The sequence below is a fragment of the Rutidosis leptorrhynchoides genome, chromosome 11 (genome assembly GCF_046630445.1).
Source record: "Rutidosis leptorrhynchoides isolate AG116_Rl617_1_P2 chromosome 11, CSIRO_AGI_Rlap_v1, whole genome shotgun sequence".
Taxonomy (NCBI): domain Eukaryota; kingdom Viridiplantae; phylum Streptophyta; class Magnoliopsida; order Asterales; family Asteraceae; genus Rutidosis; species Rutidosis leptorrhynchoides.
The window spans coordinates 91,615,599-91,630,396 of NC_092343.1; the positions used below are offsets into that span (position 1 = coordinate 91,615,599).

The 14,798-nt window shown below is 43.6% G+C and overlaps 1 pseudogene; it reads left to right on the forward strand.

The window, feature by feature from the left end:
• The first annotated feature begins 1,712 nt into the window (after nucleotides 1–1,712).
• Nucleotides 1,713–14,366, forward strand: LOC139874766 (mitochondrial metalloendopeptidase OMA1-like; annotated as a pseudogene).
• The last annotated feature ends 432 nt before the right edge of the window (nucleotides 14,367–14,798 follow it).

Here is a 14,798-nt window from a genome sequence, read left to right on the forward strand (position 1 = left end):
TATGCTGAAGACTTTTGTGATTAGTGAATATTGTACACTTAGTCCCATACAAATAATGTCTTCACATTTTAAGGAAAAAACAAGGGCTTTTAACACCAAATCATGAGTTGTATAATTCTGTTCATGAAATTTCTATTGTTCAGAGGCGTAGGCAATGTGTCGTTGAATCAACACACGTCCAAAACCTTGATGCGAGGCGTCACAATAGACCACAAAATCATCATTCCCTTCTGGAAACGATAATACTGGCGTAGTAGTCAACTTTTGCTTCAACAGTTGAAACGCGGACTCTTGTTCCTTTGACCAATCGAACTTCTTCCTCTTATGAGTCAATGCGGTTAATGGTCGAGCAATCTTGGAGAAATCTTTGATAAATCTCTTATAATAACCAGCAAGACCTAGAAGTTGACGTACTTGCGTCGGTGTCTTAGGCGTATCAATTTCGTAACAACTTCAATTTTGGCGGGATCAACTTGAATTCCTTGACTACTAACAACATGATCGAGGAATTGCACGGTGTTTATCCGGAACTCACATTTTGAAAACTTCACGAAAAGTTGTTCCTTCTTCAATAAATTCAAAAACAATCTCAAGTGTTGTTCATGCTCTTGTATACTTTTTGAGTAAACCAAAATATCGTCTATAAATTCGATAACAAACTTATCCAGAAACGGTTTACACACACGATTCATAAGATCTATGAATACCGCAGGTGCGTTGTTTAAACCGAATGGCATTACTGAGAACTCGTAATAACCATAGCATGTTCAAAACGCCATTTTAGGAATATCTTCACATTTCACTCTCAACTAGTGATATCCCTATCTCAAATCAATCTTCGAGTAAATATGAAATCGTCAATTCGTGGAAGTGGATATCGATTCTTAATCGTCAGCTTATTCAACTCTCTATAATCGATGCACATACGTAGGGATCCATCCGTCTTCTTAACAAACAGAATTGGAGCTCCCCGAGGCAAAGAACTTGATCAATAAACCCTCTATCCAACGATTCTTGTAGCTGGTTTGATAATTCCTTCAACTCCGAAGGTGCCAATATATAAGGTTATCGTGCCCCGACACCAAATCAATTTGGAATTCTACTAGTCGATGAGGCGGAAGACCAGATAACTCATTGGGGAAAACTTCAGGAAATCCCCTAACTACTGACACGTCTTCAATTCATTTTTCTTCCAACTCTATCTCCTTCACGTGAGCTAAGATAGCATGATAACACTTCTTCAAGCATTTTCGCACTTTCATGCACGAAATAAGGTTCAACTTTGAGAGAGAATTGGGGATAACTGATCGATGTTGAATTTTGCAATTGAAAATGCTTCTGTTTTTTCTCCAACTATTATTTGAGGGGTACATTAGTAAATATATTGAGATCCTAAGTCAGCAAAATGCATTATGATCTAACAATTTTTGAAAATGGGGGTATTTTGACCAATTTCTCTAAACTGATTTTAGTCGTTGTGTGGATTTGAAATAAGCCGATTAAAATTGGGCCTTATCTATTTGGGTCTGATTGAGTTATATAGCCCAATATATTAGGCTTTGATTATCTGCACGCTTTTCCATCTCTTTACTGTACGACGAGTACTTCCCCAAATTACAGAAACACAAAAACCACGAACCACAGATCACCCTCATTATAATTTTTCTTAAATAACAACAATTTCATGTTTTCTACTTTGAGAAACCTAAAAAATGGCATTGTATAGAAGATCAAAACTAGGGTTTGATGCAGTTTCCCTAATCATAAATCCAACTGCAATTGCTAATCAATCCAGTAAGTTTACTAATTACCCAACTGATCATGCATATTTTAACCGTGGGGTTTAATATGCCTGCTCAATACGTAAAGAGGGGTTTAAGGATCTTAGAACGTGGCTCTCCGGTCCGGCTACCGTGAATAACCCTGGCCGACATGATGATGTCGGTGAGGTGGCCCAGTGATTAAGTCCACCTTCGATAGCGGTCGCTGATCGGAAGGCCCCAAATAAGGTCGTAGGTACTAGCTTACAAAAGACTAACCTGTTAACCTTGAAAAGATGCTGAATGATGCTGTTCTACGTAATGTGTATCGTATGCGATGGTTACGTAATGTGCTGTGTGTGGTAAACGATGATTAGGGTTTGTATTTATAGGCAAACCCTAATTCTAGAACCGTCCCAGATCATGATAATCTCATCCATAACTGACTCCCCCGAATCACGGATATAATTATGGAAAAGATATTTACTTGACAGCTAAGCAACCGCCGTACCGGGAATAAAGGCATTCGCACGCCGCATACCGCACACAAGAACACGCATACGCACAATAGTGATTGTCCGCATACATTCGCGGTGAGCATACGGGTTGCGGTATCATTATGTCCCCCCAGTTTGATGTTATATGGCGCGAGGCGTATGATATCAAACTATTAAGCGAAAGAAAAAACAAGAAAACGGCTAGCATTTAATATTCCGCGTGCGCCTCGATGCCATTAAATGCCTGTCACAATCGCAGAAGCCCATTCGGCGGACATGACATAAAGTGGCAGTGTGTCAGGCGCGTGCCAACCACGCGCGTACATGTAATCATACCCAACCGGCATCCACGCGCATAAATAAAGTGCTGGCCGTCGATTGCGTAACACGTGTACAGCCACGATCATACCACTCCATCCAATCTGCCCTATAAATACCCCATTTTGCAGCTCATTTCCACTTTCCTGCTTCAAGCTTCCTCGTTACGCTGCCAATTTGAATTCCGATCAAAAATCGAACATTCCGGCCACCATTTAAAGGTTAGTATTCATCCGATTACTCCTAGAAAATGACTAAAGCTAACGAGACGTATGTAGATAGCGTAGAGTCTGTTATAGAGCAGAAGCACATAGATTACTTAGTGAAACAGTATCCTCCCTTAGCCAAGTACAATCCGGTGCCCCCTTTGTCCAATCAGCGAGCCCACGAGCCACCGGAGAAAAAGGTGGCTATTTACGAACATGCTTTTAAGCATGGCAACTTTAGGGTTCCTCCTACTGATTTCTTCCTGGGCGTGCTAGATCACTTTAAGGTCGGATTAGGTCAGTTACACCCTTACGCTATAGGAAAAATAGTCTTGTTCTAGATGTGGTGCGTTGCACTCAAGAAAGTGCCCCCGGTGAAGGTGTTTTGCCATTTATACCGACTAGCCCACCACCACAAATCGTGGTTCACCTTCTTCGCTCGTCAAAACTTCACCAAGACCCCAAAATCGAATGCAGGGAATTGGAAAGAGACATTCTTTTTCGTCGACCAAACTGTGGTGAGTGCAAACTTCCCGCAAACGCTGATATGGTTCGAGAAGGTGGAGAAGGATGTAAACAAGACCCCCGCCCTGGATGAGGATGAAAGAAAACTATTAGCGGAGTGTGCAAACGCACAGCTAGTGCATCGATCATATGGGAACGTAATGCTGCGGCTAGGGAAGATATCCGCACACTGGACATGGGAGGATGTGCGCCCAGCCATAGTCGGACCGGATGGAAAGGGTAGGAATAGTATAATCGCGTACTAAACTGTTTGTATGTATATTATCTAACGCATGCGCGTATCTTTGCAGAAATGAGGATGAAGAAGGTGCTGACTGCAGAAGAGATTGCGGGAATCTCCTTCCGCAAGCAAGATGTGAACGTACAGCTAGAGCAGGAGAAAGCTAGCGAAAACGTGGAGCAATCGCCGGCGGCATCTGGCAACAAACGCAAAGCAGCTGAGACCTCTGCGGCTCAGCAGAAGAAGAAGAAGACTCCCAAACAAAGGGAGGACATGCAGAACGATAACTTTGTTCCAATCGAGCCACGCTCCGCAGAACTACTTCCCTCCATCACTGGTAAGCGTCCATTCCTTGCGCCTTTACCGCATAATAAAGTTCACGTTATAACTATTTACTGATATGCAGAGCATGTGGAGGAGACGCAGTCGTCCACCCCGCGGGTCAACCCAGATCTCCAAGCTACCGCCACATCAAAGGATAAGACAATACACGTGGATTCCGATTCCACACCAACTCCTCCGCAAGGTAGCTTCCGCGTTGCCAACCTCAGCCAACTCACACAGTCTTCCGCGGAAAATGCCGCAGAGCAGTCTGCGTTCCTGCAGCAAATCTTTCCGGACGAATTTCGCGAGCAACTGGCCGCTCTACCGTTTAACCAGGCACACAATGCCTTCATTCAAAACGGCCTTGTATTTTTCGGCATGATTGCGGATCAGGCCCGCCGCTCTTCCAGCATATACCAGCTAGCTTTGCGCAAAGAGGTAGAGCTAGGACTTCTGCAGGCGGGTGTAGATCAGGTCAAGAAGGATAGGGATGCTGCTGAGGAGGCGCGTAAGGCGGTTGAGTCGACCGCGAATGAAACCAAAGCCGCGCTGATTGAGGAAAGAAAAAAGAGCCGTGAGCTGGTTGGTGCGGTTGAGCAGGCGAAGGGGGATGCAGAACGTTTGCGGTCGGAGCTTGAGAAAGTTACGAGGGAAAGGGATGACGCGGTAACCAACCGCGAGCTGGCAGAGGCGGATTTAGCGAAGCTGCGCACCGCACTCCCTACCATTGCGCAAAAGGTGATGGACTCAGAGCCTGTGTCCGACAAGTTCAATGCCTACGTTGATACGGTCAGGGACCATGAAATCAACAAGGCTGTGCAGGAGGTAATCCAAGCTTGCGGTCTAACACCGCCGTTCCCCGACATCGTTCAAAAGAAGCTAAAAGAGGGAACGACTGCAGCGTTAATGGAGGCGGAAGAATCCATCAAGTCCATCCCTATCCCCCTAATCAACGCATTCACTGCGGACCCGAACATGTCGATCGATGGGTTTTTAAAGGAGGATTATTAGTGCTGGATTGCGCCGTAAGTCCTATGCTTAGGCAGGTATTTGTATTTTTGCAGCCCTAAGTCCCGTGTTGGGCAGGCGTTACAAATAATTACCTCTTATGTAACAACTTAATTTGATGTATATATATTCCTGATATGCATGCGTAGTGTGTTTATTTGTTTATATATCGCGAATCAAAACAAAATGTGAACCGCATGCCCATGCGCATAGTTAACCAAAACTCATGCGTATGCGGGTATTACTGCGTAAAATAAACCAATACTTTAACAATTACCCTTTAATAATTTAGACTCGAAAGCTACTGCGTTATCGCTTTGTCATGTACTAGAGGTGCACTATAGCTGTATGGTAGGAAACGCAACTAAAAACAAGCCAATGTTTTTATGCTTTGAGTTCCTCAAGCAAACCAATGCGAGAGTAATTACGCACAAGCAAACCAATGCTTGTAATTTTTTAAGTCGACTTTGCAGCCATCTAGTCTGCGTGGCGCTTGGCTAGGGGAAAACCAATTCCCTTTGCCTGCCGTTAGCGTCTAGCCTTGTAACCAAACAGGCTTCTGCCGCACGGGGGCTAGAGGACACCCCTTAAGTAGGCAGGAACCGCATACAAAAAAGATTTAAACAACAAAAGTATGCGCGAGTAAATATTTAATTGGCATTAATCACAATTACAACCGCGACACATCCAAACGGACGAAAAATACATAGAAAACATAATATGCTACAATAAACTGGAGTGATCAGGTCCACCTAGCTACATATAACATTTTTTCAATAACGTCGCATGCCAAGTGCGTTTCACAGGTTTTCCATCTAGTGTCTCGAGATGGTACGCCCCGGTATTGTTTGCCTTCGCTACCCTGTATGGACCTTCCCAACGGGGGCCCAGTTTCCCAGTATCCTCCGCATGACTTGTGTCGTTCTGACGCCAAACCAAGTCACCGCACTTGTAAGAGCGCGAACGCACACGCTGATTATAGTACTTTGCGATTTTTTGCTTGTTATTTGCTTCGTTGACAGCCGCAGAGAGTCTGCGCTCTTCCAGCAAATTAAGATTTTCCCGCAAAGCTTCAGAGTTATTTTGCTCATCAAAATTTTGTATGCGGAACGTTGGTACCCCAATTTCTGCGGGTACAACAGCTTCTGATCCATAGACCAAACTGAACGGGGTCTCACCATTGATTGCTTTGGGTGTTGTTCTATGCGCCCATAAAACCTTCGGTAGCTCATCCACCCAACCAACGCGACCATGACCCAACGTAGCTTTGATTCCAGCTACTATATCCCGGTTGGTGACTTCGCACTGGCCATTCGCCTGCGGATGCGCGACAGATGTAAAAGTTTGCTTAATATTAAGCTCCGCGCACCAGCTGCGGAAAGGGTCACCCGCGAACTGCGTACCGTTATCGCTAACAATTTCATTTGGTATACCAAATCGACAGACGATGTCTTCCCATACAAAATTTCGCACCCTTTTTCCTGAGATTGCTGCCAGCGGTCTCGCTTCAACCCACTTTGTGAAATAGTTGATTGCAACAATCAAGAATTTGATGTTTCCTGCGTGTGCAGAATGTGCGTAAGGTGCTGATGTGAGTAACATGTTAAGAAAATAAATGATAAAATTACCTCGGCCTTTTGGGAATGGTCCGACTATGTCGATTGCCCATTTGCAGAATGGCCACGGTGAGGAGACTGGTATCATTGGATGCGCAGGTGCTCTGCTAATAGGTGCATGTATTTGGCATGATTCACATTGCTTAACTATGCGCGCAGTATCCGCGTACATGGTGGGCCAATAATATCCTAGCCGCATTATTTTTGACACAATGGACCTGTGCCCCGAATGGAGTGCGCATGCACCCTCATGCACCTCGCGTACAACTTCCTCCGCCTCTTTCGGGCCAATGCACCTTAAGTGCGGTCCCAAATAATTCTTTCGATATAGGACGTTACCCTCAAGGGCATACAGCGGTGCCTTAACGCGGACTTTCTTTGCGTCCGCGGAATCTGCAGGAGAAGTGCCATCCCGCAGAAAATCCACGATTGGCGTCATCCATGTTGAGCTTGATTCCTCAACTGGTGCCACTAAAGGCATCAAAACAATGGATTTTGCATTGAGTTCTTCTATTAGAACTTTCTTCCCCATATGATCAAAAGCCAAGGCAGCCAGTTTGCTTAGCGCATCCGCCTTCTTATTTTGCCCACGCATTACGTGGGAGATTTGAAAAGCTTCAAATTGGTCAGCGAGGTTGTGAACAAGCGATAGATATTGCTGCATGGCTATGTCATGCGCTTCGAAATTTCCGCTGACCTGACTGCATACTAGCTTTGAATCCACATATGCGTGCAAAATTTTAACATTTAACCTATGCGCAATGCGCATACCTGCTAACAGAGCCTCATACTCTGCTTCATTGTTTGTAACAGCAAAATTAAACCGCAGTGCGTATGTATGCTCTTCGCCATCCGGGCCTGTTAAAATTACACCCGCACCTGCACCAGTTGCGCTGCATGCACCATCGGTGTACAATTCCCATGATGACAAAGTTGGTGCAGGCGGATCCTGATGTTCTGCTGATGCCTCGACATCCGCAGGTAATTCTGCTAGGTAATCAGCAAGTATTTGACCCTTAACCGCACTGCGCGAAGAAAAATTTATTTCATGTTCACCTAATTCAACTGCCCACTTAGCCATTCGGCCAGAAATCTCAGGCTTGTACAACACCTGAAAGAAAAATGATTGCGTTAGTCAATGCGGTAACCCCGGTCATTGCCGCAAAGTAGGCGTTTACCAACCTGTTTGATTGGTTGATCAGTTAGAACCACGATTGGATGTGCTTGAAAATATCGGCGCAAACGCCGCGCCGTATGGACCAGCGCATATACAAGCTTTTCTATTGGTGAGTAGTTTACTTCGCTTGATGTCAGCGTCTTGCTTACGAAGTAGACCGGCATTTGCGTCTGAGAAAAACCTCAGTCGTTAAATTTCTGCGATATAAATAAAGCATGCAAATTAATGGATTACCTTTCCGCGATCCGCGATGAGGACTGAGCTGAAAGCTTCTTTCGATGCCGCGAGGTACAGCGTTAGCGTTTCTCCTGATACTGGCGCAGTAAGTGTTGGTAATTCTGCAAGCACCTTTTTCATCTCCTGAAAGGCTGATTCTGCTTCCTGAGTCCATACGAAGTCTTTTTTCTTCAAACAATTTTTCAAAGTATTGAAGAATGGTAACTATCGTTCTGCGGCTTTCGACAGAAACCGTGCGATAGCCGCAAGCTTCCCCGTTAGACTCTGCACATCTTTCTTTGTCTTTAGAGATGGCAAATTATCAATGGCTTCAATCTTTTTGGGATTGGCCTTGATACCCCGCGCAGTCACCACATGACCTAAAAACTTGCCTTCCTCTTCCCCAAAACTACATTTAAGCGGGTTAAGCTTCATGTTGATCCTGCGCAGAGATGCAAACGTTTCCAGGATGTCCGCGAGCATGTCTTCCTCGGTGTTACTTTTAATTACCAAGTCGTCGACGTACGCTTCAAGATTTCTACCGATTTGGTGCTTGAATGCTGCGTCAATTACACGCTGATAGGTCGCGCCAGCATTCTTTAAACCGAAAGGCATCTTTGTGTAACAATAAATACCCTGCGGCGTATGAAAAGCAGTCTTGTCCTCATCTTCCACAGCCATTAAGATTTGGTGATAACCCTTGTACGCGTCCAGAAAACACTTGTACCTAAATCCCGATAGTGATTCTACCTTCCAGTCTATCTCCGGGAGAGGGTAGTTGTCCTTGGGACATGCCTTATTAATATCTTTGAAATCAACGCACATCCTCCAGTTACCGTCAGCCTTTTTTACCAATACAGGATTTGCAACCCATGTCTGATAACGCACTTCCCGCAGAATGCTTGCTTTGACAAGGTTGTCCACCTCTGCGTACAACCAATCACTGCGGTCTAGAGCCATATGCCGCTTCTTTTGCCTAACGGGTGTCAATGATGGATTAACATTTAACTTATGTTCCGCAATATCACGCGAAACCCCAGTCATGTCTGACTCTCGCCACGCGAAAACATCTGCGTTTGCGGACAAAATTCCATGCAATTTGGCCTTTGTTTCGGCTGACAAGCCTGCGCCGATTTTAATTCGCTTATCCGGATGCAAGCGATTTGCTATGACTGCACAATTTGCCAGTTGTTCTCCCACGCTAGGAGTGCTTATAGGCGCAACTGAGCCACACAACTCGGTTGCTTGATGTGACGCAACTGTGGCAACACCTCCTAGTGTGGGAAACTTAATCAAACCATGCACTACCGATGGGATAATGTTAAAACGCCGTATGAAGTTTCTCCCTAGCAGTGCGTTATATCGTGAAGTTGAACGAACCACATAAAAATCGACCAATTCACGCCTGATCATCTGCGGGTTCCTGTCATCCGCAAGCTCTATCATTAACTCTATTCGGCCTAGCGGCCACGAGTTTTCTCCAGAAAACCCTGATAGCGTAATATCAGGCTGGCGTAACTGCGCTTTGACTTCTGCCGGAAGGAAACGATAACAATGCTCATACATAATATCGACACCGCTGCCAGTGTCAACATGCATGCGCTTAACCTGGATTCCGCAATCGGGGATGCGACACTTGATGATAATGGGCTCGTTAACAGAATCAATTGACATTACAGGAGGGAAAGTGATCGGGAGAAGCTCCCAATCCTGGTGATCGTTGTACTTTCTCCGCTGGCTGATTTTCTCTGCGTCAACCATGTTAATGGTTAAATCGGCATTTTTCGCTTTGTCAACTTTCTGCCACGCGAAAGTCTTAGACTTCGAAGCCTCTTCTGCGGTCTTTCCCTTGTCCTTTTTAGGTGGTTTTAGATGATCTAATTTGCCGCCGCGAAGCGCTTCCAGAACCCGTTCCATCAAGTTTTTACACCGATTGGTGTCGTGACCATAATCGTCATGAAATTCACAATACTTTGTTTTGTCCCGCTTGCCAAATTCTGTAAGCGGAGTTGGAACCGCGAAGGTCGCGCATACTGGCTCCGTTGCCAAAATTTCCTTGGGCGTTTTGGACAAACTTTTGAGTAGCGCATAGTTCTGATTATTGATGCCGCGCTGATTATTGTTTCGATAATTGCCACTTGATTTCCCTTTATCATTCCTGATGGGACCACCGCTAGGATACCTTCCACGAGAGTTATTACCACGACTTTGATCGCGCGAACGATCATCATCGTCCTTTCTCTCGTTGCATGAGCTAGCTGTTGGAATGTCATTATCTTCGCCACTCCGCATATAGTCGTGGCATTCATTAAGCGCCTCAGCATAAGTTGTTGGGACTGTATGGCGCAGACGCCTTACCAGTGTTGGATGACGTTCTGAGTTTATACCATGTATGAGTCCGGAAATCTGTTGCTCTGGTTTGAGATCTGGTATACGCAGGCACTCATTAGTATACCTTGTGAGAAATTCGCCCAAAGATTCCTTGGGCTTCTGCACGATGTCATGGCATTCAATGTGAGTGCGCTTGCGTGGTCTCTGATTCTGATATTGCAGTAAAAACTTTGTCCGCAGATCCATAAACCCGGCAATACTACCCGCCGGCAACTTATTAAACCACTCACGAGCAATACCCTGTAGTGTCATAGGAAATATCTGACACGCAACCGGATCCACCCAGCCTTGAGTGCGCATTGCGCCTTCGAAGCGCTATAAAAAATCATCTGGATCGGTCAGGCCATTGTAAGTACCCATCGTGCTAGGTATCTTTGGTGCTGATGGAAACAGGTATGCGGATATATGCGGAGGAAACTTGTCAAAGGTAGTCGGTAGCTCGAAGGGTGGTTTAACAGGGTCCCCTTTCAAATTTGCAAAGAAACGCTTCATCATGTCCTGAACAAAGTCAGGTTGTGAAAATAAGTGAACCATATCAGGAGATGCGGCCTGCATGAATTGACTTGCAAGATTTGCCTGCCCTTGAACATTTTGCCAAGATTGACCCTGCGTCTGTGGATATAACCAAGGCTGCTGCGTTGGAAAAGAGGGATAACTTGAAGACGCAGAGTACACAGGTGGCTGTAAAGGAAGCGAAACCTGTGGCGCAGATATCTGCGAAACTTGAGGATACACACTTAAAAGCCCAACTGTATGCGCTGTGCTTTGCTGCTGCGCTGTTATCGGCGCCCAATGAGAGTTCGCATCTGGGATGACCCCAAATCCCCAACTATTAAGTAACGCCTGCGCATCCGCAGGAGTTAAAAATTGTGAAACTGGGCGCGGTGGTTGCCAAGGTTGCAACGGTGTAAATGACGAATTCTGCTGAATGCTCTGCGTATGCAGAGGTATTGAAACAGTGGTACTGTAAATAGGTACCTGGCCGCAGCAAACCACATGCGGCCCCGTTGTTCCACCGCCAGTGCCTGCAAAGATGACCCTTGTATCCACTGACGCAAAGTCCAGCCGCGTGGTTGTGACTGGTGAGTTTGCTCTTGGCGGTGTGACCCCGTCTGAATATATCGGCTTGTACCTCTGAAAGGGTTCGCCGGATATAGGTGGAGGGTATATCGTGTATCCCGCCTGAGTAGCGGCCCCCGTAGTCATAACCGGTGTATGTTGACTACCAGACGGTGCGTTCTGAACATCTGTTTGGGTATGTTCCGATGATTCCTCAGAAGTCATGATACTGTTAAAGAAAAAAATTTAAAATTTTTGTAAATAACGAGTCATACAATTCAAAACCTTAAAAGAAAAAGCAATTAAACAGTCTTGAATTAATTCGACTCTCAATGAAAGCACCACTTGATCATGCATATTTTAACCGTGGGGTTTAATATGCCTGCTCAATACGTAAAGAGGGGTTTAAGGATCTTAGAACGTGGCTCTCCGGTCCGGCTACCGGGAATAACCCTGGCCGACATGATGATGTCGGCGGGGTGGCCCAGTGATTAAGTCCACCTTCGATAGCGGTCGCTGATCGGAAGGCCCCAAATAAGGTCGTAGGTACTAGCTTACAAAAGATTAACCTGTTAACCTTGAAAAGATGCTGAATGATGCTGTTCTACGTAATGTGTATCGTATGCGATGGTTACGTAATGTGCTGTGTGTGGTAAACGATGATTAGGGTTTGTATTTATAGGCAAACCCTAATTCTAGAACCGTCCCAGATCATGATAATCTCATCCATAACTGACTCCCCCGAATCACGGATATAATTATGGAAAAGATATTTACTTGACAGCTAAGCAACCGCCGTACCGGGAACAAAGGCATTCGCACGCCGCATACGGCACACAAGAACACGCATACGCACAATAGTGATTGTCCGCATACATTCGCGGTGAGCATGCGGATTGCGGTATCATTACCAACTTCTAGGGTTCTTAAGTCCTGTTCATTTTCACATGTTGTTAACAAGAGCTCTAATTTTAGGTTTCTCGGAAGTAGTTATAGAAATTATTATGTTGTTGATTTAAGACCAGTTAAACCTAGGGTATATAAAAGTTGGCTTGATAACCCTAAAAAAGTTTTGATAGTAGTAGTATTAGGATCAGGGATTGGTGTTGCTCTGTATTTTGAGAACATTGAAACGGTACCGTATACTAATAGGAAACGTCTGGTTTTGTTGCCGAAAAAATTGGAGAGGATGATAGGAGAGGATGAGTTTCAGAGCATGAAAGATGGATTTAATGGGAAAGTATTGCCTGCATTACATCCTGAAAGTATTAGGGTTAGAATGATTTCAAAAGATATATTCGATGCTCTGTAACGAGGGTTGAAAACGGTGAATGGGAGAGTAAAGGGGGAGAACTCGGATGTGGAACATTTAGAAGGGTTGAAATTGGAAGTTTTGGTGGTGAATGATCCTGATGTGGTTAATGCTTTCTGCTTGCCTGGTGGGAAGATTGTTGTATTTACTGGGTTGTTGAAGCATTTCAGAGCGGATGAAGAGATTGCTGCTATAATTGGGCATGAGGTATGTTTGTTTAGCTGGTTTTAAGTGTTTATTATTTGTGTTTATTATGTGTTTGTATTTAAACTAGATATGAATATGAATGAATGTGTTGTAGGTTGCACATATGGTAGCAAGACATTCAGCTGAAAAGATCACAAACAACCTGGGGTATACAGTTGGGCACTTAATTCTGAATCTTTTTTTGATGCCAGATGTCGACACCATATCAAGTCTTCTACTTAAGCTTCCTTTTTTCCGAAAGGTATGTTATAACCTTACGGGGATGGGTGTATTTCATGTGACAACATTAGTTGATGCCATTTTAGTCATCAACTCATGCATATGATTTTCATTAGAGGTTGCATTTGTTAGTATAAAGTTGTCAAAACTCCAAATTTTAATCGGTCAAATACAATCGAAGTTGGTCAACGACTAACTAGTCTCAGTTTAGGCCGATTGTTTCTGAAAACGTGTATATCTGACTAAAAGTAAAATTAAAATACTAATATAGTACACATGTTCCCCTAGTTTGTCCAATTAGAGTAAATAAATAGTGACTGCACTCTTTCATATAAATTGGTACTCAAAATTTGTTTTAAAATTATCAATTATCAATCAACATACATAATAAATACATAAAAAAAAACATATGAGAAGATTTAAGTGAACACTTTATTATATAGTCAAGCTGAGTGCTTATATAGCTAGCTAGCTTTTGTTCGACCAATTACTATTGTAGATGTAGTTTGGACCTTAGATCATACGTTGTATTTAGATTAATGGCGGAAACACTAATTAGAATGAGTCGAATACGTATTAGACTAACGGGATCGAATTAACCAATGAATAATTGATAGAATCGATGCCTAAGACTGTGTATTCGGTTGGTAAGGGTTTTGGGACGATTAGCAGCAAGTAATACGACGACCTAAGGGTTTATGGTGTGTAACCTAACACAAAACCACGAAACCCGTATTTATACTAAATACAGCGACCATCGGCCGGTGGTCGGAGACCTTCGGCCGATGGTGACAGTCCCTCGACCGATGGTCCCTACCATCGGTCGATGGTCTTGAGCAGCCAACCGACTGCTTGACCTATTCACGACATTATACTAAGCATCATAAACACAAAGTATAAGTGTCCACGTACATATATGACTGAAATATCAAGTACATAACAAATAGAAAATAAACGTAATAGAACTCGGGATTTATGCACCAACAACTATTTATTTGATAAAGTGGTGTGGTGGTTGTTAAATTATATGTATGGAAAATGTGTGTGTTTTGTTTTGTAGAATGGAGATTGAAGCAGATTACATGGGGGTTTTGCTGATGGCTTCAGCTGGATATGATCCACGTGTTGCACCAAAGGTATTTGAGAAGTTGGGCCAAATAGACGGGCATTCGTCTTTGCAAAATTACACATCTACCCATCCATCCGGAGAATAGAAGTAAATTGCTGTCTGAATCTACTGTGATGCAAGAAGCTCTCTCTATCTATCGAGAGTCCATTGCAGGACGAGAGGTTCATGGCTTTTTCCTATGACAAGTCACGGAATTATTATTATTATTATTATTATTATTATTATTATTATTATTATTATTATTATTATTATTATATTATTATTATTTATATTTATTATATGTAGTAGTACTACAAGACACTAGTAGGTTGTAGCTGATTACGTTAAATGCATACATGATGATCTTCCAGCCTAGTTTATTTATGTATGTCACAGAATTCATCCATTTTTTTTTTTTTTTTTTTTTTTTTTTTTTTTTTTTTGCACAATATAGGACAATCTTGAGAATCATACAAAAACATTGTTGACTTTTTGGGGGTTAAAATCCACTACACGCTGGTCATATTAACTTTAGAAAATTTCGAAGGGGAAAATTTATAATCCCACAAATTGGTCCCGTCAATACAATTTGTATGCTATACCATTTTGGCACGTCGTATTGCTCCCTTTTTAAA